Raw genomic sequence first — 17,508 nt, 5'->3', positions numbered from 1 at the left:
TCCTAATCCTAAATAGCAAACGTGCTTCACCATTATCTTAGCATGAAAGTCCTACAGCACAACCTCGGGCTCCTTGAAGACATCAAAGGTCTCACCTTGGAGACCAGTGGGCATAGCAGCGATAGCTATCAACATGCATGAAAAACCATACGGGAATAGATGGTACCGGGGAAAAGACAGAGAGAGAGAGAGAGAGAGAGAGAGAGAGAGAGAGAGAGAGAGAGAGAGAGAGAGAGAGAAAGGATGGATGGAAGGAAGGAAAGAAGGAAAGAAAGAAAGGAAGAAAGGAAGGAAGAAAGACCGAGCGCGAGCGAGCATCAGGCGGAAAACAGTACCAGATGGAGTTACTCTGCTAAACCAAGGTAGCCTCAACAGAAATGAAGTAAAACGAGCAAAGAACAACACGGCTAATAGCCAGAAGAAACTGTCAGCCGAGTCTGTCAGAACTGAGAGCCCACGGGTGTTGGTGCTTCCCTCCTAGCTTCCGGCGGTTTGTCCCCCTGTCCTGCGCGTTCTGCGCCATCAGGAGCATTTTTCCCTCCGAGAGTGCCGCGGGCGGCCCTGGTCTCCCGGGAGGCGCCCTCTTCCAGGCCCGGGTGCTTTTAGTGCTCCTGGAGGGGTCCTGGGCCCCTGTGGGCGCTCCGGCTGGTGCTGGGCGGTCCGGGCCGGGCTGGGGCCAGCGGGCGGAGAGTGCGCATGCTCTGGGGAGGCGGTTGCGTAGTCACTGTCCGTGTCTCTGTGGCGCAATCGGTTAGCGCGTTCGGCTGTTAACCGAAAGGTTGGTGGTTCGAGCCCACCCAGGGACGACTAGTGACTAACTTTTAGTGTGCTACATATGCTACCAGTAGCTACCAGTCGCTAAATATCAAGAAAGACAAAAAGAGAGGCCAGTAAGCAAACGCCAACTCGGCCAGAAAGGAAAGCATCTAGCCATGTAGATGTGGCAAGATGGAGTCCTTGAATTGGACTCTGAACTTTACGAAAATCGGCTTTTGTTTTCTAAAAAATTTTTTTTCCCTTTTCTTCTTTCAGCCATGAATACAGGGAGGGACACAGGGTTAGGGAGAGAGGTGGCTTAGGGCTGATAAGCAAGTATCCTTGGGTGGGGTTTATGCATTCTTGTGGACCAGCTGAAGGGCGCCGGGAGTCAAATTACAGGAATCCATGTGGCACACACTTTAATAGCCACTACCACCTGCTCCATATCCACGTTAACCAGCCAGTTTTTGCTTGATGATCAGAAAGCCACAGCCCAAAGACAGAAGTCGGTAGGTGAGTGACTCAAGGCTGTCCTGAAAGCACACAGCTGGTTCTGTGGCCTAGGACCGTATCCCAGCTGCGGAGCCGCACCTCCAAGCCTCGGCCTTGGTCTCACGCTCAGCCCACCTCTGGACCATCACCCACAGACTTTGACCTTGGTCTGCATCTCCAGCAGTCTGTGTGAGCTCAAGATTGCAGACACAGTCTGCCCTGCTCTTCTTCAGCAAGACAAGGCGGTGTTTGCAAGCTGCCTGTGGCAGAACCCAGTTCTGGTGCCATAATCATCTCTGTTCATCCCTTGTTGGGCCTGGGAGAGTAATCCTCACATTTCTGTGTGTGTCCTGGACTGAAAGCTGTGTGCTGCCTCTGAGAGTGCCAGAGACCATCCGGGTAGACATCAGCAGTCTGAGAAGGAGGGAGACAGTTTTGAGCTGAGAGTTTGGGGAACAAACTGTTCTAGGGCGGCCTGCCTGCAAGGCAGCAGTCAAGGCCTCGGCTGCAGCTGTAGGTGGCGCTCTAAGACACTGAGCTCAGGGAGCTTGTGTGCTCAGGCCTCCCATCTCCTGTTCTCCTCCTCCCTCTGGTGCAGGCTGAGCTCCTGGGCTCCCTGGCAGTGGCAGTGGGATGTTTCCTTAGACACTTGCCAGATCAGTAGAGAAATCTGATCTCCTAAGAACGTAAAACTTCCTGGAGGAGTTTGATAGCATTCCTCTCCCTTTTGTGAGCACTGCACCGTGTATTCTGTTGCACCGTGTTCACCTGCTGAAGCCTGGGCTGTCCTCTTTCCTTTTCTCTTCAGAGATCTTGGTTTTGCTTCCACAGTATTTGGGTGAAAGAAGGGGATGTGTCCTCTGCATGGCAGTGGACGATGGGTGTGCAGATAACTCTCTCAGTGTTCTTCCTTGCCAGCTTTTGGTTGGGGCTTTGTGCATAGCAAGCATTCCATGTGGGATGCATCGATAGGCCGACCTGGACCCTAAAGCCGTTGGCTCATGTTCCCTCAGTTCTTCTTTTGTATCCCCTGAGCAGAGCTAGAGCGCTTGGCATTTATTTTGTTTTGTTTTAAAATGTACACCCTTTTCTTACTTGTTTGAAAGGAGGCGTTGTAGAGAGAGCAGCAGAGATAGCTCTTCATCCACCGTTTCACTACCATACGGCCACGGCGGCAGACGCCTGGCCAGTTCAAACTCAGGAGCCAGAGCCTTTGGGTTGGCCTTCACTGCTTTCTCAGGCGCGTTGGCAGGGGCCTGGATCAGAAGTGGAGTGGCTGGGACTCTAACTGGTGCCTATTTGAGGTGCCAGTGCTGCAGTGACAGCTTAACTCATTTTGCCACAACACCAGCCCTGTATGCAAACTTCTTAAGTTATTCTGCAAAGTTTTGTAAAGATCAATCAGGGCAAGCCACATCAAGTTTGGATAATTGTGAAAATTTAAAAACACTGCCTAGCAATATACCATGCCTGTTAGCACTGCTGTTTTACCATGTTTTTTTTTTAAGGTGGTTCTGAACTTACAATATGCTCTAAAAATATATGTTGAGACTTCGAAAGTTTTTAGAAAGTGAAATTAAAATAATGACTACTTTGGTGCAACTGAAAAAGTATCTTTATCTTCTTGAGAGGCAGAGAATCACTCTCTCCTTGTGTATGTTTGAGTGTGTGTGTCTGTGTGTGTGAGAGAGACAGATTCTCCATTTGTTTCAGTTCCTAAATGCTGGCAACAACCAGATCAAAGCAAGGAACCGGAAACTCCAGTTAAGTCTTACCTGGGGAACAGGGACCCAAGTACATGAGCCAGCATTGGTTGCATCCCAAGATGGGTTAGCAGAAAGCTAGATCCTAGGTGGAGAAGCCAAGACTCACTACAATGGGTGCGCCAGTGTAGGGTGTAGGACACAAACAACGGCTTCAGCTGTTGCATCACAGTACCCATTCCCCAACATTTACTTGAAACTCACGCGTACATGTACTTGCTTGGAGATGACACATTTTAAATTATGAAAAGTGTCAGTCTATTGAAAAAGAGAAATAATGCAATGATTATGATTTTTCATGGTGTGTGTGCAGATAAAGTGGGTTAGAGGGCTAAATCACACAATGACTGTGAGTGTTGGGGAAATTTTATGGGTTGGGTCTGGGTGAGTGGCAATCAGCCAAAGATTGTTGAGTCCAGATACAATGATGAGAGTCTTTATTTAACAGTTTATAACAGTTTATAACAGCAGGGGGAGGGCCAGGAATGATAGCATAATGGATAAGGTCCTCACCTTGAACACACTAGGATCCCATATAGGGGACGGTTCTAATCCCGGCTGCCCTGCTTCCCATCCAGCTCCTTGCTTATGGCCTGGGAAAGCAGTTGAGGACAGCCCAAAGCCTTGAGACCCTGGACCCGCGTGGGAGAACCAGAAAGAAGTTCCTGTCTACTGTCTTGGGATTGGCACAGCACCAGCTGTTGTGGCCACTTGGGGAGTGAACCATCGGACGGAAGATCTTCCTCTCTGTTTCTCCTCCTCTTTGTATATCTGCTTTTCCAACAGAAATAAAATGAATCTTTAAAAAACATGTATGTAAGCAAGGCATTGTATCTGAAGTGGATTGGCTGGGATGGGGCTTCTTGGGCAGCGCTCAACCTGCTACACAGTAACCCCAGGCCATCATTGTGAATGCTTCATGGTATCTGTGGTTAAGATTTAGTCTCAACTGGCCTTTCCAGAAGCCAAAATATCAGATGCAACTAGGTTCTTTGGAGGTCCTTTATTCCAGAAGGGTAGGAATTGGAGTGGGGATGGAGGGGGGGAGAACAAGAAGGGAAAATCTTCTGCCATGGTAGCATGATGGGGGGCTGCCAGGGCAGGGGAAGGTTAAGGTGGAGGAGGAGGAGGAGAGCCAGGTGAGCCAGGTGAGCCTGGAGGGTATGTGGGGGCATGGGGAATTGGTTGGGAGGGATGTAGGCAGGCCCCAAGGGATTGGTGACTTAGATTTTGGGAGCCACAGGTGACTGATGCGTTGGCAGGGATTAGAAGGAGGGGCCGGAAGAGATCAGTGGGTGGGTTTCTCAGGTAAGACACCATGAGTTTACATCTCATTAGTGGATAATCTGAACGGCATGAATTTTGCCAGCTATGAGAAGGGGAAGCAGGAAGTGACCCTGGCTCCAAAATGGAATGTTCAAATTACAGCTCACAAGAACTTCAGGAACACAGCAGAGGAACATGGTGGGAAAGGGTGGGACCCTTTTAGGACCCACTCACCACCCACTGGAACTCTGGCTCCAAAGTGGTTGTCTGTGGAGACCGGCAGGACTGGTTTGTGTCACTTAATTTCTCAAGGATTCTTTAGGATAACAGTGTGTTAACATAAAAACATATGTTTAATTGGTGTGGGTAGAAATATTGAAGGCATGTGCTTTGGGATTCAGATGCAGATTTAGATCATTTTTTAAAAGTGATCTAGTTGAAAGTCAGAGTGCAGAGATGAAGGGAGACATAGATCTTCAACAGATTGCTCCCTCCCCAAACGGCCGTAACTGTCAGGATGGGGCCAGGCCATGCCAGGTTTTATTTTATTATCATTTTTTTTCTTTTTCTTTTTTATTATATTGTTGACAATCTTTACATAGTTAATTACTGTAAACAGGTTCAGGGGCTATAGAGAAGTGGGTAAGACTATTATGTCCACATTGTTTCCTTCTTGTATCTGAGGTAAAGGGGGATATTGAGGGAGAAGCCCCACCCAGTTTCCCACCCACCCCAAGTCCCGGATGTGGGGCATGCTCTGAGATACTTGCTTTTTTCATTTTTTTTAACCCCTAGGATCCCCACTTAGGTGCATGGTCCTAGTTACAAGTGGAACAACCGGGAATCCAACCGATGTCTACATGGGGAGCCAGTGGCAGCTGGCAGCCTAACCCTATGTACCACAGGATAGTCCCTAGATTGATTTATTCTTGGTGGTTTATGGATGCAAGCAGGCCCCGCCTGAGCTACTATCCAGAACTTTCAAAGTCAGAAGCTGCTTGTTCAGTGTGAACCTAAGAGGAAGTTTCAGGTCTGTGGGAGTAAGATTCAAGATAAAGAAACGTTAAAGGTTTTTCTTATCTTTTTTTTTTTTTTTTAGATTTATTCATTTTATTACAGTCAGATATACAGAGGAGGAGAGACAGAGAGGAAGATCTTCCTTCCGATGATTCACTCCCCAAGTGAGCCGCAACGGGCCGATGCGCGCCGATCCGAAGCCGGGAACCTGGAACCTCTTCCAGGTCTCCCACGCGGGTGCAGTGTCCCAATGCATTGGGCTGTCCTCAACTGCTTTCCCAGGCCACAAGCAGGGAGCTGGATGGGAAGTGGAGCTGCCGGGATTAGAACCGGCGCCCATATGGGATCCCGGGGCTTTCAAGGCGAGGACTTTAGCCGCTAGGCCACGCCGCCGGGCCCGGTTTTTCTTATCTTAATCTAAGAACCGCACAGGCAGGAATGCCAGCATACTCCCCTGCCTCTGACTGGGAGAGTGGGGAGGTTTGGTTGGTAGCGCTCCTTTTACTTTCTCGCTACTCACCCTCATCATGCCCAGGCCCAGGAAAAGGGCTGTGTGTCCACCCAGTTATAGGCCGGGGACCCGTGTGAGGGGAACATGATAATCATTACTCTATGGAACATGCTCTCACAAGCGTCTCCTCCCTGGTGTTTGTCACTGCTCCTAGCTTGGGGAGCAGGGGACCTGAATCCCACCCCAGACCAAGTCTCTGCAGCTGTGACAGAGAAGCATGAAAGCACACCCAAGGACTCACTGGGGGCAAGAATGTGCTCTGGGTGAGAGGCCCTCTGCCTCCTGTTTCCTGGAGCCTCTTCTCAACAGGATCCCACAGGCCTCTGCTGTCTTAGCTGCCCTGTTGGATGCATTCTGACACCTCTCTTTGCAACTTCTTTCTGTGTCAATACAAGTTTTCTTCTCCAAATCTCAGCCTTACTGTACCCTGAAAGTGTGGCCACTAACATTCATCGCCCTTTGCACTAAGCTAGGTGTGACCAAGGAGCCTGCCATCAATCACAGGTAAAGGAACCCACAACAGTCTGGACTGGTCAAGGCAGCAGCACCCAAATGTGCATCGTGAATAGGGTGTGGGGTGGGCCGGGCTGCAGCGTTCACCAGCTCATACATGGCCAAAAGGAAGGCCAGACTATGCCGGGCACTGTCCTAAAACCCAATGACATGTATGAGAACTGGGTCTGGGAGTGGATCAAGTGGAGGAACTTGGGAAACTTCTCTGGCAGGCCATAGCTCCCGCTAGTGAACACATGGTACAGACCTGGGGGTTGGACAAGCTGGGCAAAGTAGCTCCAGTGGTTGGCTAATGTGTGAGTTGGTAATGGAATGGGGTGGACCTGGCAGGACTGAGCAAACCTTATCCCACAAGCAAAATTAGAAATTAGGATAGAGCGCAGGTCATGCTAAGCTAGGCTGTTGCACCTACTGGTCTGCATGAGCCAGATGCTAAGACACAGTGTCTCTGACAAGAGCCAGGACAGGTGAGGGGCTGTGCCAAGCTGAGTCAGAGCAACCACTGGCATGCACGCAATCTATGGCTAGGAACAGGCCCGACTGGGGAGCTAAGAGGACACCGTAGCTGGGTTGAGATTCCCACAAAGGAGCACAGGGCTGGAATGGTGGCTGCATTCTGATCAGGGTATGGTTGGAATTTCACTTAGCACAAGTGTGGACTGGGACTAGACGCACCAAGTCTGGCTAGACTCCAACACCATCTGGTGTCCTGGAGGACCAGAGTAGATGTGGGACGGACTAGGCTAGGTCTCAACCCCTACTGAGCCATGTGTGTACCATATGTGGGTATGGACAAGCTGTGGCTGGACTGAAACATCCAACAGTAAGACCAAGATTGAGTTGAAGGCCAGTCAGGAAAAGCCACTGTTCCTGCTAGGACAGGAGGTGAACTGAGTAGGGCTGGCGCATGGACTCCCTGGTATGCACAAAGTCTGGCACTGGGAGAGGTTCTGATGGAGGAGCCTGGGCAACTCCTCTGGCAGGACACAGACCCAGCAGGTAAGCACAAGAAGCATGGCCATGGAAAGCCCAGAGCAGGCCATGGAAAGTTACCCACTGGCATACATTTGGCATGGATCAGGGGCAGACCAGGCTGGCAAATCCAAGCAGCAGAACAGAGTGTGGGTCGAGCCAGGTTCGGTCGTGACAAAAACCAGTGCCCATTATGAAATGCCAAGGTGAGGTTGCCTGTACCGGATGTGAGCGCAGCACCAAACCAGTATGTGTGAGAACCAGGAAGGGAGGGGGCAGAGCCGGCAGGGAAATAAGGGGTGGTTCCCTTGCTGGACAGCTACTCCCACTGGAGAGCGTGAGCTGGGATGGGGGCAGACCAGACTAGGCAGGGCTACAACACCTGTGCACCTCATGTGGACTAAATCAGGGAAAAGCCAGGCTGGGCTGATTGTTCCTACTGGTGCAAACAAAATTAGAGTGGGCTGAAGCTTAGCCACAGCATCAGCTGGCAGAAGCTGGCACTGGGGGCTAATTCTGTCAAGTCAAACCACAGTGGAGAGTGCATACTCCGGGAGTGGGAGTGGTCTAGAAGGGAAATAGTGGGCTCCTCCCTCTTGGGTTACCACTCCCACTAGAGATCACGAAAACCAGGATAGGGGTTGGGGTGGCTAGACAGAAAAGCACCCTACAACATCTGTGTATGCTGGATAGTGGAGCAGGTTAGATGGAACTAGGCTTCAATGTCCATCGACATGTATGAGAGCTGAATGGGATGTGGGACAGACTAGACTAGTCTGCTACACATACTGGCAAACCAGGGTAGAGGGCAGGCCTGGTGGGGGTTATTGTGGGTCGCTCTGACCTGGCTGCAGCTCCCACTGGTTGATGTGAGGGCCAAGTGTGTGCTGGGCAGAACCAGGCTGGACTGCAACACCCATTGGTTCCAGTGGAAGCCGGAGCTAAAAACAGAAACACGCAGCAATTGCAACCACCAGCTGATCAGGGCCATGGACTGTGCTGGGCCTGTACTTGCTAGTACACACAAGAATCAGGTCTGGGAACACCGCAGACAAAGTTTCTTTGGGGATCTCCCCAATCGAAATGCCGGACTCAGAACCCTAACCATGAAAAGACAGAGGATAGATTAAGTCAATTAACCACCTCAGTTGTATGTTGGCAGTGAAAAACAGGGCAAACGGAGACTCTATGATGGACTATGTCAATCAGTGGATTCTTCAAAGACCTCATTGTGCTTGAAGTGACCAGATTGGCAGCAATTCATAATTGGTGAACTATCAAAACCACTTGAGCAAGAACCTCGGAGCATGCCCCACATCCGGGACTTAGGGTGGGTGGGAAATTGGGTTGGGCTTCTCCCTCAATATCCCCCTTCACCTCAGATCCATGAAGAAACAATGTGGAAACAATGGTCTTAGCCGCTTTCCTGTAGCCATTGAACCTTTTTACCCTAATTAACTATGTAAAGATTGCCAAAAATATAATTAAAAAATGGAAAAAAAATTCATCACCCTTGGGGTATCTGTGTGCTAGAGATGTCCTTTTTCTGGAGTTGAAACTTTGGCTCAAGGCCTAGTATGGAAATCACAGATCAACTGCAACTGAGTCAGGTGCAAGAGAGTCAAGAATGGCGACTGGCCTGGTAACAGTTCTTGGCGTCTCCCCAAAGGCTGCAGCATCCCTCCCAGCACACCTGAATGCTATACTGGATGGAGACTGGCTGGGCCAGACAAAGCCACAGCACTGCCTGTTGCCAGCAATAACCAGGGCTGGAAATGGTCCTGGTTGGGGTTCTTTGGGGTCTTCCCATATAGGCCATAGCACCCGGAAGCACACACGAGAGCTGGACTAAAGATGAATATGGTGGGGATTCTTAGGCGTCTATTTGATGAGGCCACAGCAAGCACCACTTCACACAAGACCCAGAGAAGGGGCAGGTTGGGCCAGGTTGCTAATCTTGCCAACACACATGAGAACCAGATCTGAGGACCTCCCAGGTGGAGATCCTTAAGGAGCTCTAATGCACTGGATCCCAGAACTCAGGGAAAATCACATGGACGTATGGTCCAACCTCAGAGCACATGTTGCAAGACTGGACTACTTCAGTCACTAACTCCTGTGCAAGAAAACAGAACACACCCAGATGTACATGAAAGACAAGACAGTTGGCTCATCTAATCTAATAGAAGTCTTTGAGTACCTCTTCAAAGGATGGAAAGAAAGCAAATTGAACACTCCAGGCAAGGTTTTGCAGCAAACACCTAAATCCGGGAACAGACTAAGGTAGACATGGACAGAAAAACACATGTTAGGTAGAATCCTCCACCTCTGGTATAGTGAAGAGACAGCCTCTCAGAGCAATCACAAATACTCAGGTAACACCTGTGGGACATTCTTCCCCCAAATCAGAATTCCTATAGCAACACAAATGATCATCTCCACTCCCTGACACTGATGTAGTCTGACAACAAGGAATAGTGCACCTTTCCCTCAACACCAATGTGGCCATAGACAAAAAGAAACATCTATCTCACCCACATTTCCCCCACCCCCTCCACCCTAATCAAACGCCCATATGGGTTTGGAACCACTTCAGCTTTGTAATAAATGTGAACAAAGAAAAAACAAAAGCATGACTTGGCTATTAAAAATAAGGCATAGTGGATAAAGCCACTGCCTGAACATTGGCATCAATATGTTCACTAATTTGAGCTCTGTTTGCTGACTGCTAATCCAGCTCCTTGCTAACGTGTCTGGGAAAACAGTGAAAGATGATCAAATTGCTTGGGCCCCTGTACACATGTTGGTGACCCAGAAGAAACTCGTGGCTCCTGGCTTTGGACTGGCCCAGTTTCAACTGTTGCAGCCATTTGGACAGTGAATCAATGCAATGTATAAAAGGATCCCCCCGCCCCCCGCCTCATGTGTGTGTGTGTGCAAAACTCTGCTTTCAAATATAGACAGTCAGGCTTGAACAGCCTAGCCAGGGTTTCAAGCATTCTTGCCAAGCAGTATGTGATTTCCCAGCCAGATTACACCCTTGTCAGTGGGGGTTACCTCGCCTAATATGCAGTCCAACTCAACATGGAGTCCCTCGTGTCAATCCTGTTATTCCATAATCAATTCCTATCACTTGACTCTCTAAGCAGATCAGTAAAAAGAGGAGGCAGGGTGTGAGGAGCGATTTGAAGGTCGTCATGGAGACTGAGACCTTGCCACCCTCGACCTAGCGCCATTTTGTTTTCTTCACAGTTTATGAAATTCACGCCGGTCCACCTGTTCACCAATCAGACCATCGGCATTTCACCTGAGAATCTCACCTCCATCTTCCAGCCCCTTCCCCAACCCCGCCCACTTACCAATCATCCTTAGGCATTCACTTGCAGGCACCAATTTCCTGGGGCCTGCCTTCAATCCCTCCCAATCTCGCCCCGCATGCTTTGTGGGCTCATCTGAACGTAAGGAGCCCCAGGTGCCTCCATCAGCCCTTTTCCTCACCACCCTTCCACCACCTCAGTCCTGTTCCTGTCCTATGTTGTACATCATGTTAGGTCTCATTACAAAAGGGAATGGAATTTCATCAAGTTCTTCCAGCATTTTTTATTTTCTTAGAGTATGTGATTTCTCTACCTATGAGGCAATGATCTAAGGTCACATCTCCATTCCCACAGCTAAGTAACCCCCAACTGTCAGGAGGTCATCCTACACCAGAGAGAGGGTAAGATTTTTTCCTTTAGCACATAAGCTCTGTGACCTCATCATCTTAGAATGCCACCTGCAACTGAGGGCTTGACTGCCGCCTTGCAGACAGAACACCTTAGCAGAGTTTGCTCCCAGACTGCTCAGTTCAGAGCTGTCTCCCTCCTTCTCAGACGGCTAATGTCTGCCCTGATCAGTCTCCGACACCTACCTTCTGGTAGTATGGAAGAGAAGAGGGCACAGCTGTGCACACCTGTAGCAGGAAGGAGACAGGGGATCTGACCATAGCCTAAGGAATCCAAGTCCAGGTGTAATGTGTTGACCTTCTGTCCTGCAGGCATTATGCACTGGTGATGATGTTTGTGTTGTATGAATTCAGAAGCTGCTTTGTTGTGTCAGCTGGCCCCACATAGTTCAAACCAAAAACAAGACAGCCCTCCAGGTCCTCACCAACAGTCATTGTGCTCCCAGTGAGGTTGGTCCAGCTCCAGCCTGCTCTTCCCAAGGCTGACTAAGCTTGTCACCTGCAGGTGGAGTTGAGGAGTTTCAGCAGACAAACCTCAGGGCAAACTCAATGGCCTGACTTGGCTTGGGCTGTCAGCCAAAGGAGGTCAGTTAGCTCCTCTAAGACCAGAGCTTGGGTGGAATGCCCAGGAATTGGCAGATCTGTAAGGCCATTCAATCTGTGGCAGAGATTAGGCAGCTCTGTGAACTCTGTGTGTAGATGAGTGTCTTAAAGACATGAACTCCTCTGCTGAGGAGACTGCAGGACTTACTGCAGATGATGAAATATTAAGAGTTCCCTGACCAGGAACTGAACCAGAGTCTCCACAATGAAAGTGCCCAGTCCTAGCCACTAGACCAGCAGGGACACATCAATAAGCATTTTACTTGCATTTCTCATTGGTGATGAGTCTACTGCGTGAAAAGAAGGCCTGGCCTTGTGGCTGTAGGAACCACACAATGTCACCTCACACATCCATCTTGTCTCAGAAAGAGAGGGCAGATAACTCACCTGAGCAAGGCTTGGGCATGCCCTGCTATCAACACCCCACTGCACCTGACACCCTCCTTACTTCCTGGGTGGCACCTGCGTACCTCCCCTAGCAAAGGCCTCCACACCTGAGTGTCCTCCCTGGAGCCTGCATTTTCCTCACACCAGACATCAAACAGGTACATTCCTGTTATCCCAGGGGTCACATGTGAGGGCGCTGCCACATCAGGAATCTCAGCCTCTGCTGGACTGAGGTTTCCGGGAGGACCACTCCTCATGGGGCAGGGCTCCTCCAGTAAAACACGCAAGGTCCCTGCCTCTATGACTGGAGGAGCCATGAGAAAAAAATCTTCCTCTTGAGGGATAGAAGAGGTTTGTCCCTGCAGTGGCAAAGGCAAAGGGCAGTAGGAGAGTAAACTCAACTGCTAGGGCACATAGTCCTGTTTTGAGCTTTTGCAGATGTCGGTAATGACAACAGCACAGGGGTGCATTCCACTGGCAACAGTGCTGTCCCACTCAGGCGGACCTCTGGGGTAGGGCTTGACTCCGACACCCTGGGCTTCTCTGCCCTCACGGGTTCCCTTTGCTCCTGTCCTGAGTCCACCCTGTTTGGAGCCTTTCCACAAGGGCCAGCCAGGCAGAGGGCTGTGTTGCTCTGTCTGACACTTCTGCCTAAGGAACTTCCCTGCTGCTTCTCAGCTCAGCCGGCAAAGAACCCACTGGGATAGGGATCACGTGGATTCCCCGACATGTGGGGAGCAAATGCGTGTTTGGGGAAGAAGGTTGTGGTTCTTCTGGCTCATAAGTTTGACCTGGGAGCCCACCACAATCCCACCCATCCTCTGATCTCCTCCTGGTCCCACCCCAAATCACTTTCAGATCAGTGTTCTGGTTCAGGCCCGCTCTTCCCTTCTCTGTATCCTTGCCTTTCTCCTGTGCACACAAACCTCTCCCCACGCTGAACAAATGAGGGATCCTCCCTCCAAGGTGGGATGGAACATACAAATTCATCACAATCTTTGTAGGGGCAAAAGGGTAAGGCGCACCCGGCTGTGGGAAGCTGGCCAGAGAGCAGGCTGGCAGAGTTCCTGGTGCTCAGACCAGGCTGGAGCCCGGGCAGGTCCCTAGAAGTCCCAAGCGAGGGCACGCTGCCATCGGGGCAGGGCGAGCTGTGTGGTCCTGACTTCATGGTGTCTGGTTTGGGCAGGCTGGGGGCGGGGGCGGGGATGGGCGGGAGGAGCTACCACCTAGCCCGCATCTAAATCCGCCTTTCAAAAGAGGGAGAAAAAAGCCAAAGATGTTGCGACTCATACACAAACCAAGGTTGCTACGGCCACAATGCCGAGTACTAACCACTGTAAGATCACTGCGAGAAGGCGACAGGGCTTTGAAAAGCCTCTACTGGAACTCGCCAGCAGGCACTCACTCAGGACCGTCACTACTCCTCGGCGCGCACGAGCATCCGTGCATCGTCCAGTCTTCCTGTCTCCAGTGATCGCTCTGCTCCCTCGGGACACGCTGACAGGTCCGCGATCAAACCAACACCGTTTTCCTTTTGTCACCCGGCCAGGACGCCGTATCCAGAACTCCAGGGAGGTGTCCCTGTCCTCGCCTCCCCTCGCCTCGCCGCCTTTCCTCTCTGCGTCCGGCGGGCTCCGCCTGGACCCCCCGAGCGCCCCGGGTGGAGCGAGCGGCGCCCGAGGCCACTGAGGGGCCTGCCCGGCTTGGGAAGCGCCAGCACCCGCGGCCACAGGCACGCTCAGCTCCCTCGGGTCCCGGTGTGGACGCCGGCAGAGAGGGAAGCGCGCACCGCCGTCCCCAGATTTTGGCTGCCGAAGCAGGGGACAGGCAAGGCGGCGAGGGCCGTGCTCTGCCCTGGGAAGCTGGGGTTTCCCTGGGTGTGGGCGGTTGCGGGCCGGCGCGCGGTGAGATTCCTCCTAAGCAAACGGGTTTCCCGGGCTTTGGAGCCGGCGCTACGGCTCTTGCAAGGCTCTGGCTCCACCTAGCGCTAGTGCACCACCGCACATTTTCCTCCACTATCAGCGTACTGTGTTTTAGAACTGTTTTTATGTTTCACATCCAACGCGTCATTCCACGCCTAGAGAGAACGACACTCACCTTCTTCCGGTTCGTGAAATGGCCCATACAGGTGTGACCCGTGGGATCCTCCCTGAACACTCAGGATTTCTGTTTTGTCCATGATTTGTATCCTCCTGTCCAAAATGGCTGTGTGACTTCTAGGGTGACCTAGTGTCATCATTCTGCCCTCGAGTATCTGGCCACACATGGTAGTATTTCTGCAGCACAGACTTCCTGGAACGGGATCACTCTTATTGCGAGGTTTATCTGAGTTTGACTGATGATCCTTCTGTTCTGTCTTGATGATCAGCTCTGGTCGTTGCCGCCATTTGGGAAATAAACCGGCAGATGGAAGATCTTTGTCTCTCCTTCTCTCTGAAAATCTGCTGTTCTAGTAAAAATAAATAAAACTTGAAAAAAATCTTCCCCTACCCAGGTCCGACGGCTGCCCATCCAGGCCCCAGTGGCTATAGAGGGTAGGGGGAGGAGGCATCTTTCCCCACCCAGGTCTGGCAGTGTGCTCTAGGGACTTGGAGTTGTGGATTTGCAGGGAGATTGGAGGATCACACAGGTGAGGGAGAGCAATGACCTGCAGATTTGTGACCAGGTGAGGAATTACTGTTGAGGGACATCCCTGGAGAAAAACCACTGTAAATGTAAATGAGGAATGACTCCAAAAGGACTCCCAAAGACAAGTTCACTGTACTTGCAGATAAGCGAGGGGACTGAAACCTGGTGGTTTTAGAGGGGAGAAACCTGAAGATCTTTATGGGTCAGACTGAGGCACTAGCCCACATGGGAGGCCTGAGATGGGCTTGTTAGTGGAACATTGCTGACCACCACATGCAGCCCACATGCAAGCTAGGACTGGGGGCCTGTCTGGCAGGGCTAGAGCCCAGTACCTGGCAGCGAGTGTCAGAACAGTGGACAGGTCATATTAGGCAGGGCCATGATACTAACCATCACACAAGAGAACCACATCCAGGGGTAGATTCTTTGGGGAATATGTGGGCCTAATCCTGTGAAAATATAAGTTCCACTGGTTAGCTTGAGAAATGGGGTGGTGGGTAATGGGCTGGGAATAGACTGGGCAGGTTCAGGTTGCAGCACCGGCATGTGCACCCTAAAACAGTGTGTGCGGTGGGTCAGGCAGCAACATCTACAAGCACATACAAAGGCCAGGATGGAGTCTGTGCCAGGTGGGGGCCTGGCACCCACTGGCATGTGTGAGATCTGGGTCTGGGATTGAGCCAAGTGAGGGAACCTGGGCAACTCCCCTAGTGGGTCATAGCACCTGCTGGTGAGCACAAGGTCCAGGCCTGGGCGTTGGGCAGGTTGGGCAAGGTAGCTCTATCCATTGGCAAGTGTGTGGGTTGGTTTTGCAATGGGGTGGATTGGGCAAGGCCAAGCAGACTTTGGCCCACTACACTGGCAAGTGCAGAAACCAGGTTAGAATACAGGTCATTCTGGGCTAGGCTACCACACCTGCCACTTTGCATGAGGCAGGGATGGGAACAGACTGAGCAGGGCCAGGTTGCAGCACCTGCTAGTGAGAATTGGAACTGTAGGCTGGCTCTAGGTCAGGCCAAGCTGTAGCATCCAAAGGCAAAGGCCAAGACAAGTGAGGGACTATGCCAAGCTGTGCCAGAAAACAGCTTGGCACACGTGACATCTATGGCTGGGAACAGGCCTGGCTGGGGAGCTAAGTGGACACCCTCGCTGGGTTGTGGTTCCCACTGATGAGTACGAGGGCCTGAGTTGGTGGCTGCTGTCTGGTCTGGACGTGGCTACAGTCTCCCTCAGCATGAGTATGGACTGGGTCTAGGGTGTGTAATACTGGGCTAGACTCTAGCACCCACTGGTACTTGTGAGAACCTTGATGAGTGTAGGATGGGCTGGGCTAGGTCTGTCCCTGCTGAGCAATGTGTGAGCTGTGACTGGGTATGGACCAGGCTTGGCTGGGCTGTAGCACCCAACAGTAAGTGCCGGAGTCCAGCTCCAGCCGAGAGTTCGGAGCTCGGGAAGGGTGCGTGGCGTCGGCGATAAAGAAAGACACAGACACTGACACTTGGTGTGTTCTTGCTATATGCCTTTTTTTTCTCCAAAAGAAGCTGTCCTTTTTATTTACTTAGACACATCACTAGCCTCTGCACAAACGTTTGATTTTTTTTATCTTTAACTTTAGAACTAAGACAGCATACACAGATGTCCAATTAATTTTTACTTCATGGTCAACCAGGTGCTCTTAAAGATAATTCTATAAGTTACTATAATCAGTTTCTTTAAAGCAAACCATTATTCATTCTTCAGAAGTAGCCATTAGGTGACAGCCAGAACTCCAAGGCCGAGGCACAGATGGTTACCTACTAATCAGTAAAACATTCCTACCTACTACATTTTATTTTCACAACTTATCTATCACATAATGGGAAAGTACATCAAAAGAAAAGAACATAAGGATCTAAGGCAAAAAGTTTCAAACATTAAATCCCCCTACAACTGCAGACCCTACAACCCCATAAACAATTAAACAATAATCAAAAGCACTTTTCTTTAATAGAAGCATCCTTAATTCCTCTAGCTAAAAATTATAGAAGCAGCTAAAACAGCTACATTTTCTATGCTCCAAAAAATTGTAAAAACAGGCTAGCCTATAAAATAACAATAACTATACTTATTGCCATAGCAATTTCAGCTCTCACTCCCATCACTTGCATTCCCGTGGGTCCACTGGGTGCTACCTGACTGGCCAGGCCCTGGAAAGGAGGCAGATCCGCCTCACCTGTGACCTCCTGTCTTCCTGCTGCCTCCTTGCCTTGAACCAGTCATTATTTTAGAGCAGGGCACTCGTGCAGTGCTCCCAACAAGTAAGAACCGGAATGAGTGAGGGCTGGTCAGGAACGGCCACTATTCTGGCTAGGACAGGAGGTGGACTAAGTAGGGCTGGCCTATGGACCCACTGGTGTGTGTAAGATCTGGTATTGGGAGAGGTTCTGATTGAGGAGCTTGGCAACTAATCTGTTGGGACACAGATCCTGCAGGCAAGCACAAGAACCAAGACAGGGAGCAGCCCAAACCAGGCCAGGTAATGGTACCCACCGGCATACATTTGGTTCAGGTCTGGGACGAGCCAGGCTGGGCCAGTTTATATCAGCTCCTTGCAAACCTGAGAATCAGAACAGTGTATGGGTCATGCTGGGTTGGGGCACAATACCAGCCAGCTTACATTAGGACTGGGACAGGTGGCTGGCTGGGCTTGGGCTAGGCTAGGCTGTAGCCCCCACCAACGTGAGCTGGATCTGGGGAAGGTGGGGGCCAGACCAGGCCAGGCCAAGCTACAGAACCCACTGACAAATGCTAAGGTGAGGTAGGCCATACCAGAATGGCCTGTAGCACTCTACCAGCACATGTGAGACACAGGGTATAGCGAACAAACATTGTAG

General features: G+C 50.9%; 1 non-coding gene across 1 annotated transcript; it reads left to right on the top strand.

Annotated features, from left to right (window-relative positions):
• The first annotated feature begins 732 nt into the window (after nt 1-732).
• TRNAN-GUU (transfer RNA asparagine (anticodon GUU)) lies at nt 733-806 on the top strand. Its single transcript has one exon. It is a non-coding gene; the product is annotated as a tRNA-Asn (tRNA).
• The last annotated feature ends 16,702 nt before the right edge of the window (nt 807-17,508 follow it).

This window comes from Ochotona princeps, chromosome 2, assembly GCF_030435755.1.
Source record: "Ochotona princeps isolate mOchPri1 chromosome 2, mOchPri1.hap1, whole genome shotgun sequence".
NCBI lineage: Eukaryota > Metazoa > Chordata > Mammalia > Lagomorpha > Ochotonidae > Ochotona > Ochotona princeps.
This window is presented reverse-complemented; position numbering and strand designations above follow the sequence as displayed.